General features: G+C 35.0%; 1 protein-coding gene across 2 annotated transcripts in view; it reads left to right on the forward strand.

Moving 5' to 3' along the window:
- Positions 1 to 1,572: 1,572 nt before the first annotated feature.
- LOC108970442 (elongation of very long chain fatty acids protein AAEL008004-like) overlaps positions 1,573 to 20,078 on the forward strand; it is a 105,381-nt gene continuing 86,875 nt past the window's right edge. For both annotated transcript variants that reach the window (XM_018935837.1, XM_018935830.1), the window contains exon 1: positions 1,573 to 2,547. The gene's annotated coding sequence lies outside the window, so the exon portion shown is untranslated. The remainder of the gene's footprint in view (positions 2,548 to 20,078) is intronic.

Below are 20,078 nucleotides of genomic sequence, written 5' to 3' on the forward strand. Positions count from 1 at the left end.
GTTTATTGACCGCTGTAGTTAGTCGTGGAACTTTGTACTCCGTTACGCTATATCTTCAGTTCGATCCCTTTTTCCAACTAGCATCAAAATATTTTTCTAAAAGCAGCTACCGCTAGTGTTACCGGACATAGCAAACCCCAAAGCAAATTTATAATATAAAAAGTTCTTCGAAGTCCCCTTAAAGTTTATTGTATTTTTTATTCTTTGGACAAGACGCACAACACTATTGGAAGCAGAAGAAGCTCCGTCAGTAATATGACAAAAGTTTTAATACAAATTAAATTCTTGGTTAAACCTTTTAACGTATTTTAGGAGTCATAGAGATGTGCACTGATTTCATTTTTTCGATAAACTAGTTATCGAATACAACCATACCAGAATCCACCTCTCAATAAAGGTGAGAGAGAGATATCTTATTGAACAACAGTTAAAATATATGTTGTGGGCGTGGTAAGATAAGATTTTGCAGACTCTCTTACCAATTTCAATATCATTTCATTCCAAGCTATTTTATCCAATACCCTAGTGTTTAACTCTCAAATGCGGGCCAGTAAGTAAAGAAATGTTGAGTTGTTCCACCTTATCTTCTTCTATACAGCTTCTACACATGGCGTCTGGTAAGATTCTCAGCATTACAGAATGGTTACCAAAAGGATAACGACCTGTTAAAACTCCACAACTAGGGAGTGGCTAGCTTTACTGAGGGTAAAGCGATCATTAGATCTCTTGCGATCGATCTTGGGCCAAAGGCTTTTGAGACAGCGAATGTAGGGTTGATGGCCCCGCGCTGGCTAAGATCCCGCGAAGCCCAGCAATCTAGTAGTGGAATACAAGACGATAATGGAGCACCTATCCGCTCTCAATCCACTGATAGCGGTTCTAGAGTGGCTTTCCTTGCTAGCTCATTCGCTTTACAATTTCCTGCGATTTCGCTGTAGCCTCCCACCCACACTAGTCTTATAACAAAGACACTCGATGCTATAGATAGCGAGTCTAGATACTCCTTAACCATACCTGAACGCACTTTTGCCTTTGAAGTAACATCAATAAATTTTGAAAATAATCGATAAATATTTGCACATTCCCAACTCTCATCTCGAATAATTGTACAGGAGGCAATCAAAAATGCAGTCTATATGTTGATCATTGTAGAATGCGCTCAGGTTGTAAACAACATTTTCAGAGGCGACAACGACTAAAGTTAATAGCTTGCGAAGCAACGCTCAACTACACCGCAAGCACGGCTGGAATGCAACCGCACGAAGCTATGCATGCATAGAACAATGCACAACGCATGCGTAAGAGTCGACTGCGCAGCAAAATGCCCAATGTGGGCGGGCGACTACGCAGCAGCCGACACCAGTTGCGCTGCAGCTTGGCACATCCAAAAGACGGAACCGCCGCTGCGTTCGCATTCTCGCGTTCGTTCTCGATATCGTTTGCAGCGAAAGGCTAGGCCGATCGTCGCAGCCGCTGCACAGATCGCAGTCGACGGCATAGCGCAGCGATCCGGCGGGGACTACGTTTAACGGCGCGCAAAAAGCCGAAACAATTTCAGTCCCCATTGAGTAGTCGATGTGTGCAATTGTTAATTCGTTCCATCGTCCATTCGAGCAATTATTATTGAACTCGTTATTAGCTAGCCTGATTAACTCGCTGATTCTTACTTGGTTGTTAAATTATCAACAAAACGTGCCAAACAAGTCAGTCGCTTAGACGGAGTGTGTGACATAGTGCGTCCTGTTGGTGCAATAGCAATGCAGAGAGCTTAAGAAAAAAGTCTCAAGAAATAAACTGCAATTCGCAAATCGCAAAGAACCTGTCTGTCAGCCAGCGTTTTCCGCTTACAACGATCATCGATTGCCTGACCGATACGAGAGTTGGTGTTTTACAGTTTTGGCAATTTTCGCTTTTCCTTTCATACGCCATTCGCTGCGTAGTTTTTCCTTTTTATTTCGGAACTACTGTAGACGCCTTGTATGTATATAAGCGAATGTGTGTGTTAACACAAAAACAATTATTGTTTTTTACGAGTCACTTTTTTGCAAGAAGGGCGATGAAAAGTTAATGTAATAAAATTGAGGATAAATCTTTTGAACACAAAACCGATATCAAGAAGAAGCAACAGATATCAAGAACAAATACAGCGACAGGACAGACGGCGTGTGCGCGCAGCAAAGGCAGACAGTTCATAATCGGTAACACAGCCTTCGCCAATGAGCTTTAAATGAAAGTGTTCCTGTCGAATTGTCAGTATAGTCTTGAAGTGATAGCTCAGGTGTCTGGTTGAGCTGTGGCCGAAGCAAAACGCATTCATGTGCATTTAGACGCGACAAAGCGGAAACATTCATATCGATAAAGCGATAGAGAAAAGTGAACTTAGTAAGCATATTGATTGTAATTCAATAATTCAAATCATTCTGTGAATAGCAAAAGTGTTTGACTAGATTGAACTAGACAAAGTGTTTTAATTAGTGTTGGATTAGAGCGTCTTCGCAGGAAAGGTATACAAGCAATATAAAACGATCCTAGGAACCAATCTAAAAGGTAAGTCATATTATTTACACATATATTCTTAGATTGTGTCTTAAGTCGTAATGCTTAGTTCGGATTATTATATGAGAAAACTCTTAAGTTTAATATTTAACTTGTGCCTTCCAGGCATTCTCAAATACTATATCTAGTACAATATAGGACAGATGAGATTTTTTACTGCTTGTTCAATTGATTACTTCAACACAAAATTTTTCGGATTTTTACTTGAATGTTTTGAGGGTATCCGTTAGTTTAGATGTACATATATATAGTATGAGAGATATATGTCATCTACAAGCTATAGTTTTGATAATTTGGGTAGGAGAATTTGATTTGTAATTCCTCTAACACTGAGACTAAAAAAAGAACATTATTTGCATATACTTTTTGTTTCTTTTAGTCTAAAGAATATTTACTTGACTTTGATGATATGATCATAAGTTATGTATGTACATGAAAGATATCAAGCCATTAACTAAGCTATTAAGTGGCGAAATTAATTTCTGTTGAGAAGCTGGTTTTAAAACCTTAGAAATAAACCTTAGAAATAAATGGCAATATAATCCTACCACTATTCGTCGTGATTCTAGGAACATGAGTCTAGTAGTTTTAGGTGGTCTTTGGCTTTCGCATTTCAATTATAAACGAGTTATTCTATATATTGTAGATAATATGGTTAAAAGAATTATGTTTGATCTACAAAAGTGTCACTCCATTCGTTTTAAGAATAAGGCGGTGACAGTTGATAGGTGACTTCACTATATCATCCGATCAAATTTGACCCGGACTGTCAAAAAAATTACAATTTCACGTCTTTTAATACAACTTTTTCTTATCGCCTTAAAAATGCCGGTAATAGTTGATAGGGGCCTTTACTATACCATCCGATCAAATTTGATCCAGACTGACAAAAAATTACATTTTCATGTATTTTATATGTCATTTCATGTTTAAATATAAGTTATTGAGCCCATGTAACCATGGGTACAATTTTCCATACGCTTTAGTGACTTCAGAAAATTTGTGTTTTTTCGGTTTTCACTCATTTTTGGAGCGTTATTTGTTCGATTGTTTGACAGTTTCGACGACATATTCATAAAATAATAAAACCTCATCACCAGTAATGATGCATTTGATGACTATAGAGTCATCAGCATTGTTGCCAAACAGCTCCTTCATATCTTTAGGTTTTCTAATACGAGTCCATCCATGACACGCTTCATACCCAAAACATTAACCAATATACGTTGAGCCGATCTATAAGCGATCTTGAATCGTTTCATTTTTGACCACCAATAGCTGCTTCTTTATATAAGCTAAATTCCACTTTGTCTCTGCTTCTAGCTCAAAAAATGTGAATTGTTCAGGATAAGTCTACACGAAATAAAGTTTGTTAAACCTGGTTGCCTGGGGTATACATATAAAGGCCTGCATTTGAATCCATCAGCCCTGCATTATTTCCGAAAAATTATATTAACAATATCAATAAATCATATTTCAATTCATGGGTATGATGGCATTAACTGGTGTCTGAAGAATAGCACAACATAGAATACCTAATCACTAGTAATTTAAAGAAGAAGTAGAGAGAGCTTAATGAGAAATTTCTTCTTGGAATATATATGAAACGGTTGTTTTTTTAAGATTTATAAGCAAACGGTTTCATATAAATCTTTTCTTGAAATTTTGTTAAAATTTCAAAATCTAGGTTTCTGTACTTTTCGACACAGAGCTTACTGCCTGATTGGCCTCATTAAGCCTTGAACTCCAAAAGAACCTAAAAATGAAGTAATTTTAAAACCTTTTGCTTACGAAATAGTATACTCATTAAAATCTTTATTTTGTTTCCTCAATTAAATGCTTTGATCCCTTTTGGTATATCTGGTTTCATTTTATATTCTTATTTACAAAATCAAAATCTTCCATTCACTATAAATCTTACACGCACTTAATTGACCCTTAGTTCGGCAAAATTTTCCAGTTAAGCAGTTAGCCTTTTCTGTTCTTGTGTAACAACTTTCGAAATGCATCCCAATCAGAACATTCTAGATTATCCTTGAAGCCGCAAAAGGAGTTAATAACAACGCAAAACCACGCAGAAACAATAAAATGTGTAGCTTAATGGCGAAATTCAGACGAAACAACTAAACACACTCTAAAATAAAAGTGAAACTGTAACTAGAGACAAAAGAACTCCGGCCCTATCATTACGACGCGCAATGCCATTGCCATGAGATAAAAAGCGAAATGAGCAGGAAATGCTAAAATTTAAAGTGATTCGAAAGTTGTTTCTCAACTGCAATAAATGTCGGCTGACACACCGGCGTTGAACCGCAATGTTTACAATAAAAAATAAGTAGCAACAACAATTGCATACCTACAGCTTAACTGCAATAAGGTGCACAGCTTGGCGAGTGGCAACGTCAACTAAGATGATGCAAAGATCAGGGTCACATTAACGGTCATCAGCCGGCCAGCATGCGGTCAGCATAAATTTCTTAATGCCGTTAATGAGGTAACGATTCGATACTCCTTTATACGCAAAAAATTTGTAATCATGCGCACACGAAAGGCAGCGGAGCCCTTGACTTTACAAGTTAACAAACTCCAGCCCAGATAATTGGTTGCTGCGGTCGCTGCAATGTCAAGTGCAAGGTTTGACTGCGCGTTTGGAGACTATGGCTCGGTCAATGCTGCTTGCCTGACCGGTTGTGCTGAAGAAATTAAATTTATAACAAATGATGCAGCAAGAAGTCATAAAGTTTAATCAGCCTAAGCGAGTTTGAGAATACTAGACGACAAGCCGTCATTGCATATATTTCTTGTCAAAAAAGTCTTGCGGTATTTTCGCTAGTTGGCGCTGAGAGCGCTTAGTTCTAGTTTTATTCATCACATCGGGTCATGCTATGCCTTTTTCTAAAGCTCGCGCTAACACGTGTTTGATTATTTGTCGTTTCTTGTAAGTCGTTCGTGAGTTATAGCGTCGCAAACATGGAGCAAAATAAAGAGAAAATACGGCATATTTTACAGTACTACTATGATAAAGGCAAAAATGCATCTCAAGCCGCCAATAAAATTTGTGCAGTTTATGAACCCGATACAGTTTCCATTTCCACAGCACATCGATGGTTTCAACGTTTTCGTGCTGGTGTAGAGGTGGTCGAAGATGCGCCACGCTCCGGAAGGCCTGTCGTTGAAAATTGCGATAAAATCGCTGAATTGGTCGAAAGAGACCGGCATAGTAGCAGCCGTAGCAGCGGTCAAGAGCTGGGCATGAGTCATCAAAAAAAAAAATGTATGAACAATTGAAAATTCAATAAAAATACCGCAAAAATACCGCAAGACTTTTTTGTCAACCTAATATTATAGAATGCTTTTCTTTGGAGCTTATATCACTTCTCTTGAAGGAGGTTCTGTGGTATAAGCGTTCGAGGATTCTCAAAAAAATAAAAATTTTGCCTGGAAAGCAGGATTTTGCTTGCTTTTATTTTAGCGAGGCGAATTCATGGCATTAACGGCCTCTTAATGCTTCAAGCAAATGTAAATTTTAAGAACTTCTTAACTTCCTATTCACACCACGGGGAACCACCAAACAGATATGCGTTTTATATCGCCTTAAAGCAAATAAAGGGTTTTTACAATTTGTATGTTTCTACACATGTTTATTCTTTTATTACCCGACCTACCATATTACGCTCTCAAATGCCATAATCTCAAATACATATATTTTCATAAATAAACAACCATCAGTTTTTATGTTATTCATTTCTGATGTATGATGTCTGGCCAAAATTTGAAGCACCATCATCGAAATTCATGTCAACAGTTTTTTTTTTTGCGGCAGCAACAATTTGCATACTCATTTTTTATGATAGACACACGCTTGGAATAAGCTGTTGGGTTTTTAGGTATAAATAATAAGTAGAAAATAAAAGTGCCGCCGACAAAATATTCGAAATATATAATGTGCCAAGTCATGATCAAATTTTGGAAAAAAAATCGAATAAATATATAGATTTATGTGGAAGAGTAACAAGATGGGCAACACACTGGGTTTTTTGTTTTGTGACGATTGTAAATAGGATATAGCTGAGAACAAGTTTTACAATCATTTAATTAGAATAAATATAAACTATTACTTTACTAACGGCTATCATTAATAAAACTATATAATAATAAATAAATTTGGTATTTGATCGCACAAGTTTCCGGTTCGACTTCTGGTCAGCGTGTTCGAAGATTAATTTATAATTGCAAACTATTCAGCAGCTGTTAGGGTTATCTAATCTATGCCAATTCAATCGAAAAATTATTTTCTATAATCTCTCTACATATGTAGAGAGTACTTCTACCATATTCCGATTTTCGCTATAACTAATCTAACCTGTCACCTGCTACCGCATTCAATCAGCTCAATTAATACGTAGATTGACTCCTTGTCTTTGACGATAAAACAGACGCAATTATCGAGAAAGAGAGTATTTGAAAGCTATCTAAAAAGAGTTCAGATTTGTTATTTATTATTTTCTCAACCAGAACTGCAGTATAATAAATATAGAAAACATGAAAATCAGGCTTAGAAGAAGTAAGAACTTGTCTATGCATACTATACTCGACAAAATTGTATTCCGATTTTAAAGAAGTGCTTATATTTAGTATAATTAGGAATCTGTCTTACAAATGTCGGGGATGTTTCGACATAAGATTCTATTCCATTGAATGAAGATAATCAGTGTTTTAGTTTCAACCTTATAAATTAAATATTAATATATTTCGTGGTGTAGATTTATACTAAAATTATTCCTTTTTATTTCTTCCGTTTGCTGAATGTTGAGCGAAGTTGGGCGGTTGATATTTCTATGCATTACCCCTCTATTACTTTATGTAGTTTGTTTGAGTATTTCATTATAATATTTAAAAAAATAAAAACGTCCAGAAATTATCACCAAAGTACCTAGCCTATTGGCTATTTGGATTTTGAAGATTCTGTAAGAATTTCTTTTTTCGTGACTGCTGGAAATGACGTCGAGTTTGAATATTTTACTTTGCATATTTCACAAAATCTTTGTAAAATATGTATCTCTAGAATAACTAAATGTGTGAATAAAATATTTAATTTTTTGCGTAAAAAAAAAAAATTGAAAATAGTTCGATTTTTGTCCGGATAACATTAGGGCAAAGTTCAGAGAAATGTAATTCAAAAGCTGTTATAATATAATAATCTATTAGATTTTGTCTGTTGAAAATGGTTTATGAAACAGCACTTGGTATTCTAATGTCAGTTTTTCGAATGGGTTGAGTAATTTTATACCATCGTCTTTAAAATAAAATCACAACAAATTTTACGGTACGGCTTCAGGTTTCGACATCGTTTATGTGACGCATCTATCGTTTTTTGTTTTCTGGACTTACCTTTGTGTTCACTAATCACAAAGTGAGTGCAGTAGTTGCTGATTTTTTACAAATCAATATGTGACATAAATCATAGAAACATAACCGAGTTTTCTACCTGATTCACTGAAAAAATGTTTGTCTAAAGCTATTTGAATAATTGAGCACTTTCAGTTAAAAAATTGTTGATATGTATATACTTAAATAATAAAAAAAATTTTTTTTCAAAAGCAACATGAATAAATTTACAACAAGAAAAATTCTTTCTTTTTTTTTTTTTTKGGCACTACCCTCATTACTACTGTGGGTATTTCCCAAGTAAGAATTTCAAATAAAAACCAAAATCAGTTATAAAAATAAGCCCCTAGAAAATGAATTACAAATAAAAATTTGAATCTCTATAAAACTACTAATTGATAAACGCATGCACGTAGCAGAAACGTGGTCGCCCCCTGTGCGAATAAATTTGCAGATAAAGACACCTACTATACTATATATCTAAATTTATATATAAATACATCTAAAAATATACACATACACATATATAAATCCGTATATTTTTACATTAGCAGTGCGTCTGCGTACGTGCGAAAGCGTGCAGGAATACGCAATGACGACATTAATCTTCAAGTCTACAGCCGCGGGGTGAGAATTATAGTATTTATGGTCATTGCACTAATAAAGTATTTCTTATATAAGAATTAAAAATGTCGTGGAAATAATGTAGTATTATTTACTTAAACCATGTGAAAGCCATTAGGAAGAGTTAAGCGTTAAAAGCTTTGGTATGCGTTTGTTACCTGTGAACCCTGGACTAGGGAACTTTATGAGGCTATTACTTATAATTACATTGTTTTAGAGAAATAGCGAGCAGGTGTGGCTGGCTGCAATAGTAAAATTATGAAGGGTGATCCATTTTGAGGTTCTCTATTTAAAAAATAAACACAAAAACTTAAAATTTAATAGGGAATGTTTATTATCATTCGAAAAAACATTATTTGGCATATATTTTTTGAAGGTTATCTCATCTCTTTTGAGCATTTTGACTGGTAACTGGCGAATGACAAACGGGATTGTCCTCATAGACTTTAGATTTTACATTTCATGAAAGGAAAAAATCTAACGGTGTGATATCACACGTTCTTGGTGGCCAATCGACACCTAAACTATAAAACAACGTGTCATCAAAAAGCTCGATATTGAATTTATTACATTTTAATGATTACGATTCCGTATGTATTTGTACAAAATTTTAAGCTATTGCTATCAGATATATTCAAAGCCGAAAGCCTATGATGCTAGCGCTGCGTACTTTAGTTTATATAATAATTTGTTTATTATGTAAGCTTTAATAAAATAAAAAATATTAAAGTTATAAAAAGAACTCAAATAAATTTTGAAACTTCTCTATGAGTACTTTATACTATTTCATTAGGTTTTTCCCACTCTCATGAACCTTAAAAGTGAAGTTACGTTATTTTGCATTTAATTTTAGCTGGCGATATGTGGGGTTCCACCACGTCATAAAAAAATTTCGTGAATGAACATCCATTCTCTATCAAAATTCTCCAAATTGCTTTTGTTTGCGATTTTGTAAATTAGAAAGATCAATAAACGAGTAGCCAAATCCGGCAACATTTCGCGGTATACAAATACTTGTACAGTTGACTGTTATCTTTTTTTTTTTTAGAATGCCGGCCAAACGCTTACTGAATATTAGATACATGCGGATGTAACAATCAGCATGGTAAATATTCAAGTCCAAACTTTCGACAAAAAATTGTTCTGAAATACATAGCGTTCCCTAATATGCAAAACAATGTATCATCAAAAAAATCGAAAAATGTACATAACCATTTTATAACGAAAATTTAATTTGTTTTAATGAATGGCTTCTATTATATCGTTTTTCTTTCGCCTGTATGAATATATGAAAATATGAAAAGTGGTGTAATGTTATTTTGCAGTTTAGGTAACGATATGTATGTCATATGTCATATAGTCTATATGCATATAACCATGAAAAAAATGTTTCGATCTTGCAATAAAATTGTGCGGATGATATTAAATGGTTTTTGTTATAATAGCTTTTAAGGATATTTTCTAACTAAAACCAAAATTTTACGCTATAATTGTAAACCATGAAGTAGCTTTTCCAAACATTCTAGAAGTTCTGAAAACAAATTTTTGAAAATCACTACTATCATAGAAGTCGTCTTTTTTCCTTCTCCTTGAATGTAAAAAAAAGGTACGCATGTTTTTCAGCCAATGTTTGATTATGCCAGTCTATTAGAATTATATCAGTTACATGTTCTATTCGCCACACTTCATGTATTGGCAAATCGTAGGGATATAATATAATATAATCGCAACTGACACTATTGAAGCATTTGTAAATAATAATTTTATAACCGCTCCTTTCAATTATAATAGTTCGCAATTAGGTGCAATCATAGGCATAATTTGCGAACAAAATAAAAGGTGACAAAATTTATGCTGACTTTGCCCTTGCGCAAACACAAAAACCACAAGTTTTAATAAGTGTTTGCAAATCCGCCTTAAACAGGCAGGACTTTGAACTCAAAAAACTAGTATGCCAGTATTAAATGCACATATTAATAATAAAAAGCAAAATAAACGAATAAACAACAAAGTAAATGTTTAAGTTCACCTTCCTATGTACATACATTTTCGCGCTATTGAAAACATTTCCAACTATTACAAATGCGCATTACCAATACGACTTTTGAGTAATTGTTATACTAGAACGAGTTCGAGTCGGCAAATTGTTGTAATTGTAGTTGCTGCTGCAGTTGTTCTGCTATGCTGAGTAGTTGTAAATTTCATAGGCAATTAATAAATTCTCCGATTTTATTGCGCGGCTAAAAATGGAAGATTTGCACTCGGCTGTGATAATTTATTTAATTGTACAAGCAACTCTATTTAAGTGAGTATGTATCCTCTAATTAAAATATAAAGTTCGCTTAAAAAAATGTTTGTTTATTTCCTGTTAGTGCTCTTAAACTAAATAATCAAAATCTTCAAACGAAAGTTTGTTCAAGCGGGCTTACTGGGTAACTACGCAATTGTTTAAAATGCGCAGCGTTATGATGCCTGTGGGCGTAATGGCAGATAACTGATATATAATATGTGGCGTGTTTTGTCTTACAATTGGTAACACAGCTTATTTTACCATCAATTGCCCCGTTGAAAGAAACTTTGGTTTAATAATTGCTTGAAAAATCGAAATTATTGTGAAGAAGGTCGTAACTTCAAGGAAAGAAACTTTGTCTTAAAAATCGAATATGTTGTCAAAAGTCTTATTCCTTTGCCTATTACCTGGTAGATATATCTAAGAAGTTAGCTTTAAAAATTTCATGCCGATCGGTGTAGGTTCGGTTTTCGAGAAAACAAACTATTCGAGTACGATGCAAACAGTTAGAAATAATCGTATGCAGCAATCAACGTAACAACAAAATATTGATTTAGTAACAGAATCATCTTCTTAATAAATAGATTTATTATATCAAACTTTTCTAAACAATTTTCGTCCATCTTTTATTATTACCGAACTATCATTCTCCGAGTTTGGAGGACCAGTCACTGATTTGATCATATTAGATTTCATTTCATAAATACACAGATTACAACTAAATTGCAACATGGTCGTACATTTAGTGAAATGTAGATCCTGAGAGTAATGTCTTAAACCAATAAAGTAGTGAAGACAAAAACAACAGTATTCCTTCAGAAGTTCTTTAACTTTTCACAGATTTGTGGTGCTGTTATTAACTACATTTCAACAAAAAGAAGATTATATGTTCTACCATTTCATCTTGCATATATGCATATCTTGCAATATAGGCGGTACAAAGTCCCACGGAAATTTGAAAATCCTTATATTATATATATGGGGGCTAAGGGAAGTACTATATATGAACAGTTTCAACCCATTTGGAACACACAAACATATTCCGACCGATTTTTTGGTTAAAAAGTCAACTGTCGGTACTCACACATTCGGCACCTTGAGGCTTGAAGGGTTGTTGTTGCTTTTGAATAGTTTTTAGTAATAAGATGGAAGTAATTATTACAGAAAAAGTTTATACCGTTATATTAATTGAAATGCATTATCTGGAAATTATAGCCCAATTTTCAACACTGTAACATAGAAGTGCCGAAGGAATGTTATGTGCCGAATTTGCTTGAAATCGGTAGAGCAGGTCCCGAGATGTCTGATTTGACCTAAAAATGGGCGGTGACACGTTCATTGTCCAATTTGGACTCGGCTATTTTAAAGCCATTTCATCTCAGGAGTAAAAATCTCTCGCGTATTTAGTTATTCATTTATCGCGCTTTTAGTAGTTTTCAACATTACCGTCATGTAATTCATCCATTTTCAGAACTTCGGTAGGAGTTCTTATAATATTCGCTGTAGGCGAATTCATTTGTCGTAGCCTTAGCCAATTTTTTTATATTTTTAGCGCGCAGCTGACGATGCTACTGCAATCTACTATGCCACCATGGCACTTTATATTATATGTTTTCGTTTTATGACGTTTTATGGGCTGGGCAGTATGTCGATTACATCCATATACGAGCTCGGACAGAATGACCAGGATTTTAACTCGTCTCATCACCTTGGGGGTTTATATTAGTATAACCGTATATCTAACTCAATTATTTTGAGGTGATGCAAACAACCGTTAGATGAAGAAAACTATTACACTCTCTAGCAACATATTGCAAGAGAAATAGTAATAGATAATCACATTTTGCATGCTTTCTCATTCACGATCATGTGTAAAATTACCTGAAGCACAAGGCGATTCTCGGAATATTATTTAATCTTTCTGAACCGGGGAAGTACCAAATGCCGATGCTGTGCAAATGAATTGTAGTTAAAGTGATTGCTTTGAATTCTAGGATTGCTTAGAGCAATCGGATAATTATCGAAGCAAACGGATCAAATATAAGCGGCAATCAATAATATGTTTAAATCGTTGTTATTGTCACGAATTCGGTATTTAATTATTTCTTGAATAATATACAAATATTACATGAGAATATATATCAATTTATCAAATTACATTTCATTCATGTTCAAGCTATACAAACACTTACTCCTACAAATACAACAAGGATGATAACAATACAGGTTGAGACACTTTCAGTTTATTACTATTTTGGAGTGCATTTGACAGAAAATATCTTAGTCTATGACGTCATAATCGAGTAGGGGGCAGGCATTGTTAACTTTGGTATGAAATTTTCGCAATTTTACTATGTGGCCTCTTGCCATTTTCTCGTTTATGACTTCTTACAGCTGCACACATATTGTTAATATAAGTATTTATTTCCCATTGAAAACTGTCACTTGACAAACTTACAAAATTTACTTAACAAATTTACGAAATCAATCAACTTTGTCTCTATTAACCAAATTTCGTAAAAACAAACAATCACAAAAAGCAGAAGAAAACGTCTCGTAAAACCGCAGCAATGACGTTAATGAGAACAATACGCACGCGCAGCTGTTAATAAATCCGCGTAGCATACACTCTGATACATGGTACAATATGTGCGCATGCGCATTCAGTCGATTACATCTTCACTTGCCACAACAAAAAAAAAAAGGTGAAAAAGTGACAACCGTCAGCCGCAATTAACTGTCAGTGCGACAATGGCAATGACATTGGCATCGACTGACAAAGTGACGAAATGCAAAGGCTAACAAGCCCACACATTTACCAGCGTCGAATGCTTTGATCTTTCCTCATATGTTTCGAAACAAGTTTTTTCTTTATATTTATCTAAAAAAAAATATAATTTTTGTTGTTGCTATCAAAGCATGACTGCATACTCGTCTGCGATATAATTTGCTGCCCTCAACACGCAGAGTTGTGCTTATTGTTGGCATGAACTTGAACAAGGTTGGTCCAAAGTGGACTTTATTATGCATGACAAGCTCGTAGCGCTTGCAAATCGTAAAATGTTTGTTGTTAATAAAAACACAAACAACAACAATAAATAAATAAAGTACCTTTGATTGTGTTGTTCCTTCATATTTGAAATAAAATAAGCAAATTTGCTATACAAGTGACAGGATTTTACGGCGCGTCGAGACAAATGTCCATAAAATCAGCGATAGCTGGTCAGCTATGCAAACACAATGACAATGAGGTTAACGAAGAACAGCAGCAAAGTACAAACGATTTATATTTATTTTATTTATTTCGGCGGCATTAAGTTATAGCTAATAGCACACGATATAGATAGGTCGCTTGGCATTTGAGATGTCTAAAGCGAATTTGGATTTTGATCCAGTTCATTGTTCTCTAAACAATTTTTTGAAATACACAAATTGAATGGTTATAAATCTATGATTTGGTAGAAAGCTTTCACTCAGAGCTTTCGATATGAAATATATTTCATTTTTATAATTTGTCTAATAAAGGGTGTTAAAAGCTTGTTTATTTTGATTTGCGGCCTTAAAATTTTTGACTTGCGGAAAAGCTTTCACTCAGAGCTTTCGGTGTAAAAGATTTTTACTTTTCCAATTCATCTAATAAAAGATGTAAACATTTTGTTTAACTAATACTTCTAATTGCGGCCTTAAAATTTTAGACTTGCTGTAAAGCTTTCAATCAGAGTTTTAGCTGTGAAGGATTTTTATCTTGCCTAATTCATCTAATAAAGGATGTAAAAATCTTGTTTAACATTTTATTTTGCGGCATTAAAATTTTTAATTTGCTTAAAGCTTTCATTCAGAGTTTTCATTTTGAAAGCTTTTCGACTATGCTACTGGTTCACCGTGCAAACTGAAGCATTTCCTTCAGCTGTGATCACCTTTTGATACATTTTTAGATTTTCAAGTCGAAATATTAATCCATACGGAAGTGTGATTGTCCTCTGGGGACTACTGTCCAGGTCACTTTTGTGGCTATTGGTTGTCTTCCAAGTGTCTAGCAGACCCCGCTCATTATAATATTCGCTTCAACCTTAAATTGTATGCCTTTGTACCACTTGCCGCATTCAACTAGTTGCAAAAAGTGCCTCACACATGGCGACTTAGCAGGTGAATAACACTGTCGTGGTAAGATAAATAAAAGCTCGTATGTTAACTGTAGTCAGCAGCTGATGTACGAGTATGTATTTGCCGATTTGATGGTCTGGTAATTGTGGCAAAGATGTCAGCGTTAAAATAATAAAGCGCAAATGAAGATAAATAAAAGTAGTAAATAATTAAGAGAGCAAAAGCCACAGCCAGCGCAGGTAGCGCATGCAACGTGTCTGGCATGACAATGTGCAAAAATTAGCTGCAAAAATTATAATGTGCGAAGTAATGATGCGGCATATATGGCCAGTATGTCTATGTATATGTATATACTATATATGAGGGCGAGGAGCTCGAAAGGTTGGGTAGTAATATATTTACACTCAAACGATGTGTAACGGTGAGGTGGCGATTTCGAATACTGAAATTATCCACCTCACGAGCTTTTCGGGTTCGGATCGGATCTGAAGGGATGTGTTGGCAGCATGTGATTGTCGTAAAATGAGTGGCGTCCATTCTGTATGCAGAATTTGTTTAAACAGCTGAGTGATTCAGCGTTTATTTTGCAGCGTTTTTTGAGTATTTCTGTGGAATGAAAATTGATTAAAAATTAAAATATTTGCGCTTTTGTTGAACAATAATAAAGTCGTGTGTCAATAAAAACTGTACTGAACAAAGTAGTAATGCATGTCTTCTGACGAACATTTCGGAAATTTTTACACGATTTAAATTGTTCCTTCGACAAGCAATCAAATTAATTTAATAAATGAGCAATTTGCATAATAAATTTTTATTCCAACAAAAGAATAAGAAATAAAAGACATAAAAGACAACTTTCAATTGAATGGTAAATGAAAGAATTTTAATACCCTGTAAGACGGTACTCATCTCTGACTGTGAGCAGTGAAGTGTTTTCTAGCGCATTGAGCTGCTGTATGTAGTCCTTTGTGAAGCGATAGAAAAGAATAACTTCTGTGTGCATTAGAAATATGCACAGACGCTTAATTTTCATTCCCTCCAGATCGGTGGGAAGTCTATAGGTATGCGCTCCCAAGTGTTTAATCCTTCCCCTCCCAAACGCGTGATAATCAAAAAAGAAGTGTTATGTTATTTCTACCTCATCTTCCTCCATACAGCTTCTCTGGCGTCTGGTAAAATTCCTAGCCTCACAGCATGAACGCCAATAGAGCAATGACCCGATAAAGTAGGGAAAGGTAGCCTTACTGAAGACTCTTGCGATCGATCTTGGGCCAAAAAGTTTTTGCGACAGTGCATGTACCGACATTGGCCCAGTGCTACACACACTTCCATTAAGCGCAGCTATCTAGTAGTAGAACACAAGAGGATACGGGAGACTGCACCGCTTGGAAATTAGAAAGCTTTTGATAGTAAACCCCTCCAGCAACCTTCTTCTACTCCTATTCCAACGGCTTCTTTCCATCAATAACTCTCTTGCCGATATATTGGCAGAGAAGGAGCAGCCAGAGTTCGGTTTGGCGACTCCATGATCTAAGTGATCCGGTATGAAGTCAAAGTGTGTGAAGATTTTCAGGTGTTCAGGCACGTGTTGTTTTAGGAACCTTGATTCTCTTAGTCTGATATGAACTCTCGTAGCCATACACCCTCCGAGGATGTCTACGGGCATGGAGTACAGTGACATAGTTGGAGTGGACCTTAGTGTATCACACATGCTGATGTGCGTCGCTCGTTGAACGCTTACGAGTTTCTTAACAAGTGTGATCTTTTCTAGAGCCCTCCACCATATAAAAACTTCATAAAACATAATGGCCTAGGCTATGCTGTCGTAGAGCCAGAGGACCACTTTTGGTGAGAGTCCCCACCTTTTGCCAATGGCTCCTCTACAGTTGAACACGCAATTTATGCCTTTTTTCGCTCTCTTGTACAGGTAGAGCCCTACGTATTTCATCGTATCCGCCGGTTGCAGACGGATGTTTAACATTTGTGGCAGCGGAGAGTTCAAACTACACACGAATGCAAATAACGTTAAAACCAATTTAGGTTATAAATTTGTATCGCATAGTTTTGCTGGCGACGTTTATTGTTAATGGATGAGTCTGGGTCTAATTTGATGGCGCACTTCTATCGGAAAGTGTTATCGTATGTTATCGCTTCCTTCCTAAAAAACTGATTAAAGTTTAATGCTCTGTTGGACCTTCAGAAATTCAGAGTTGGAAGCTTAAGACAATGCTTTGAGCTTCAGGGTCTTTGCTAAGTCGTTTTAACGTTTGATCTCTGAATAGTAACTTAATAGTTCAACGTTCTACAAATTAAAATCGTTACTTCCTATTATTGTTTATTTTTTTCAACGGTTAATGTTATTTCTAATGTAGGAAGGATCTTGGAATAAAATTCTTCTGTTCTTCGAAAGCAGAACATAATTTTATAAATAAAAATCATAGACGTATATCACCAAAAATTAAATCGTTATAATTTTTTTTTAATTAAGTACCGATTATGTCAAAGGATAGACAAATGAAGGGTGAGTCAATCAGTAAGACAATTAATGATTTAAGTTGAATATTTGAGTGAAATACTACTGCACTTATATTCGAACATTTAAGGTAAATAGCTTAATTTACATATACTCGTAGTTACGAGTAATGTAATATTGCCGACAATTCGCATAGGAAGCAATTGTAATTTTAAAACAATTAATGAAATGCAATGCCAACATTTTATGTATAAATAGTAGAAAGTAGAACACGTGTTTGTGTGCGTTTGGGCACTCCCACAGAGTTTAACACTCACGTCGATTCAATTAAGTGCCTGTCAGTCAGATTTTAATCCGACTTCGTCTTAATTACAATTTTTCCTGCGACAATCGAGTAATAATAATTATACAGAAGCATAAAAAGCACACACGGTGGCAGCAAGCCAACTAACCAGATCAGTGCCAACTGAGGATAAACGCCAATCAACAACTGTCAGTGTTGACACTAACACTTAAGGTGAATAAGGCTATTGGCTTGTCAAACACTTATTATTCAATTTTAGATGCACTAATGCGTGAATTACAATGGTGTTTTATAAAGCAATGAAGTTAGTAATATGTTTTTGTTTCTTGTTTTTATTTACGCATATTTTAGCTTTGAAAAAAGTGGATTTATAGATATTTCGGAAGCTAACTTTGAACTTAAATGAAAAGAACTGTCTTAAAAATGCCAAGAATGCCAAACAGTTAGCGTAGTTATGTTTGCGAGTGAGTGGTTTAGGCGGCGAATGTTACGTATGTGCTTCTACCCCTGAGTCAGAGCAGTATGGAAGCTCAACTGGTAGTAGCTTCGGTTTCCAGCACTGATCGGATATTTAATGCTGGTACCACGGGAGCAGAAGTCCTTGAAGTTCGCTTCAAACAACTCATGAGGCCTGTCCCTTCGGGAAGTATCGTGGTGTTTGTAGTTTGTTATCCAAATGCGGGAAGAACTGATATTTTATCAGTTTAATATGGAGTTGCATTGCAACCGGATGACGGACTCAAACTCAGGTTTCCGTTGTGCCTATCCTACCAAGGTAGTTAGTATTTCCACTCTACACTGCCAATTGGTAAAATAACTCACACTTTTCGGGCGTCCGTTCAACGCGTGGTTTTTATCCGCGGTGCTTTTGATCACCTTAAGCTAGGGCTGTTGTTCTCGATTGTATGTAACCAGACAAGTACATCTAAGATAGTGGAAATTTCAAGTCGATGGGTCGTTTTGGAGAAATTTTTTTCATCGGATCGAGAGCAATTTTCTTTACAATTTATTCAAAGAGGGTCGAGAAGGCGTTGACGACGAACCACGTCCAGAACGGCCATCAACATCAACTGCTGATCAAAACGTCAATAAAACATAAGAATTCGTGCGTGAGAATCGATGATTAATAGTTAGAGATTCTACTCTTATCCATGTAATATCGGAAGAATCAATAAAAATCATTTTGAAAGATCATTTGGGCTTAAGAAAAGTGAAAGCACCAAATCATTCAATTTTTTCGAAAATCAGAGTCGCGTTAATGTCTGTGAAATAATGCTTTTCCACTACCAGGTTGTCGAGAAACGTATTATTACTGGCGATGAGTCTTGGATTTATGCTTACGACCCGGAGACATACAATCAATCGGTCGAATATCGTGGAAAATGTAGGAATCGAAGCCGAAAAAACCACATCAGAACAGGTCATTATGAGACGACAATTCTTGGTTTTAGTACCACGATAATGATTATTCTTCGTGAGTTTCAACTATTATCGTGCCGAAACGACCATATTCATCTGATTTAGTTTCGTGTGACTTTTGACTATTCAACAAAGAATAGAAACCGTTTTGAGTCAATTAAAGACAATAAACTTGAATCGCTATATGCATTGAAGGCTATTCCGAAAATTAGCTTTAACAACAATTTCGAAGATTGGAGAAAACGGTAGTACAAGTGTGGAATTGTAAAGGGCAATTACTTTGAGGAAGACAATATAGATTTTGAAGAGTAAATTAAGAATTTTAAAAATATGAAGAAAGTATTGCTGTAAAGAAATCGCAAATTATTCAAAGTAATGTTAATTTTTTTCCATATTATGTTTCTTTCGAAGATAAATATAGATTTAAAAATTTTATTAATTACTAATTTATGTAAGCGAATATTAACTACATATAAGCACATATTTACCAAACACAATAAATATTCTTAAGGCTGTGTGTGAATGAATTACGCGCAAGTTCAGATATTTTTGAACCACATAATGTTTATTTATGGATAGTCATCCAGGCAACGACTCTTACTTCACAAGAAAAACAAATCTGTCTATTAGCATATGTATTTAACATTAATATGCGAAAAATAAGAAAAAAGATAATAATAATAATAAAATTAATAATAAATGCGCATGTGTATGACACGTTTCGTGGAGAAGCAGTAGTTAAAATAAGTAATAAAAGCCGATTACAAACTGCTCTGACTGAAATATAGCATTTTTATTTAAATTAAAAGTATAAACAAATATATAAAAATACTTAATTTTATAAAGTTGGCGCTCTCTTATATCCAACAGCAGAGAAGGAATCTTTTTTTATTAAAAAACTTTTTTGTTGTTATAAAAAT

The sequence above is a fragment of the Bactrocera latifrons genome, unplaced genomic scaffold (genome assembly GCF_001853355.1).
Source record: "Bactrocera latifrons isolate USDA-ARS-PBARC rearing strain unplaced genomic scaffold, ASM185335v1 scaffold_3, whole genome shotgun sequence".
NCBI classification, from domain to species: domain Eukaryota; kingdom Metazoa; phylum Arthropoda; class Insecta; order Diptera; family Tephritidae; genus Bactrocera; species Bactrocera latifrons.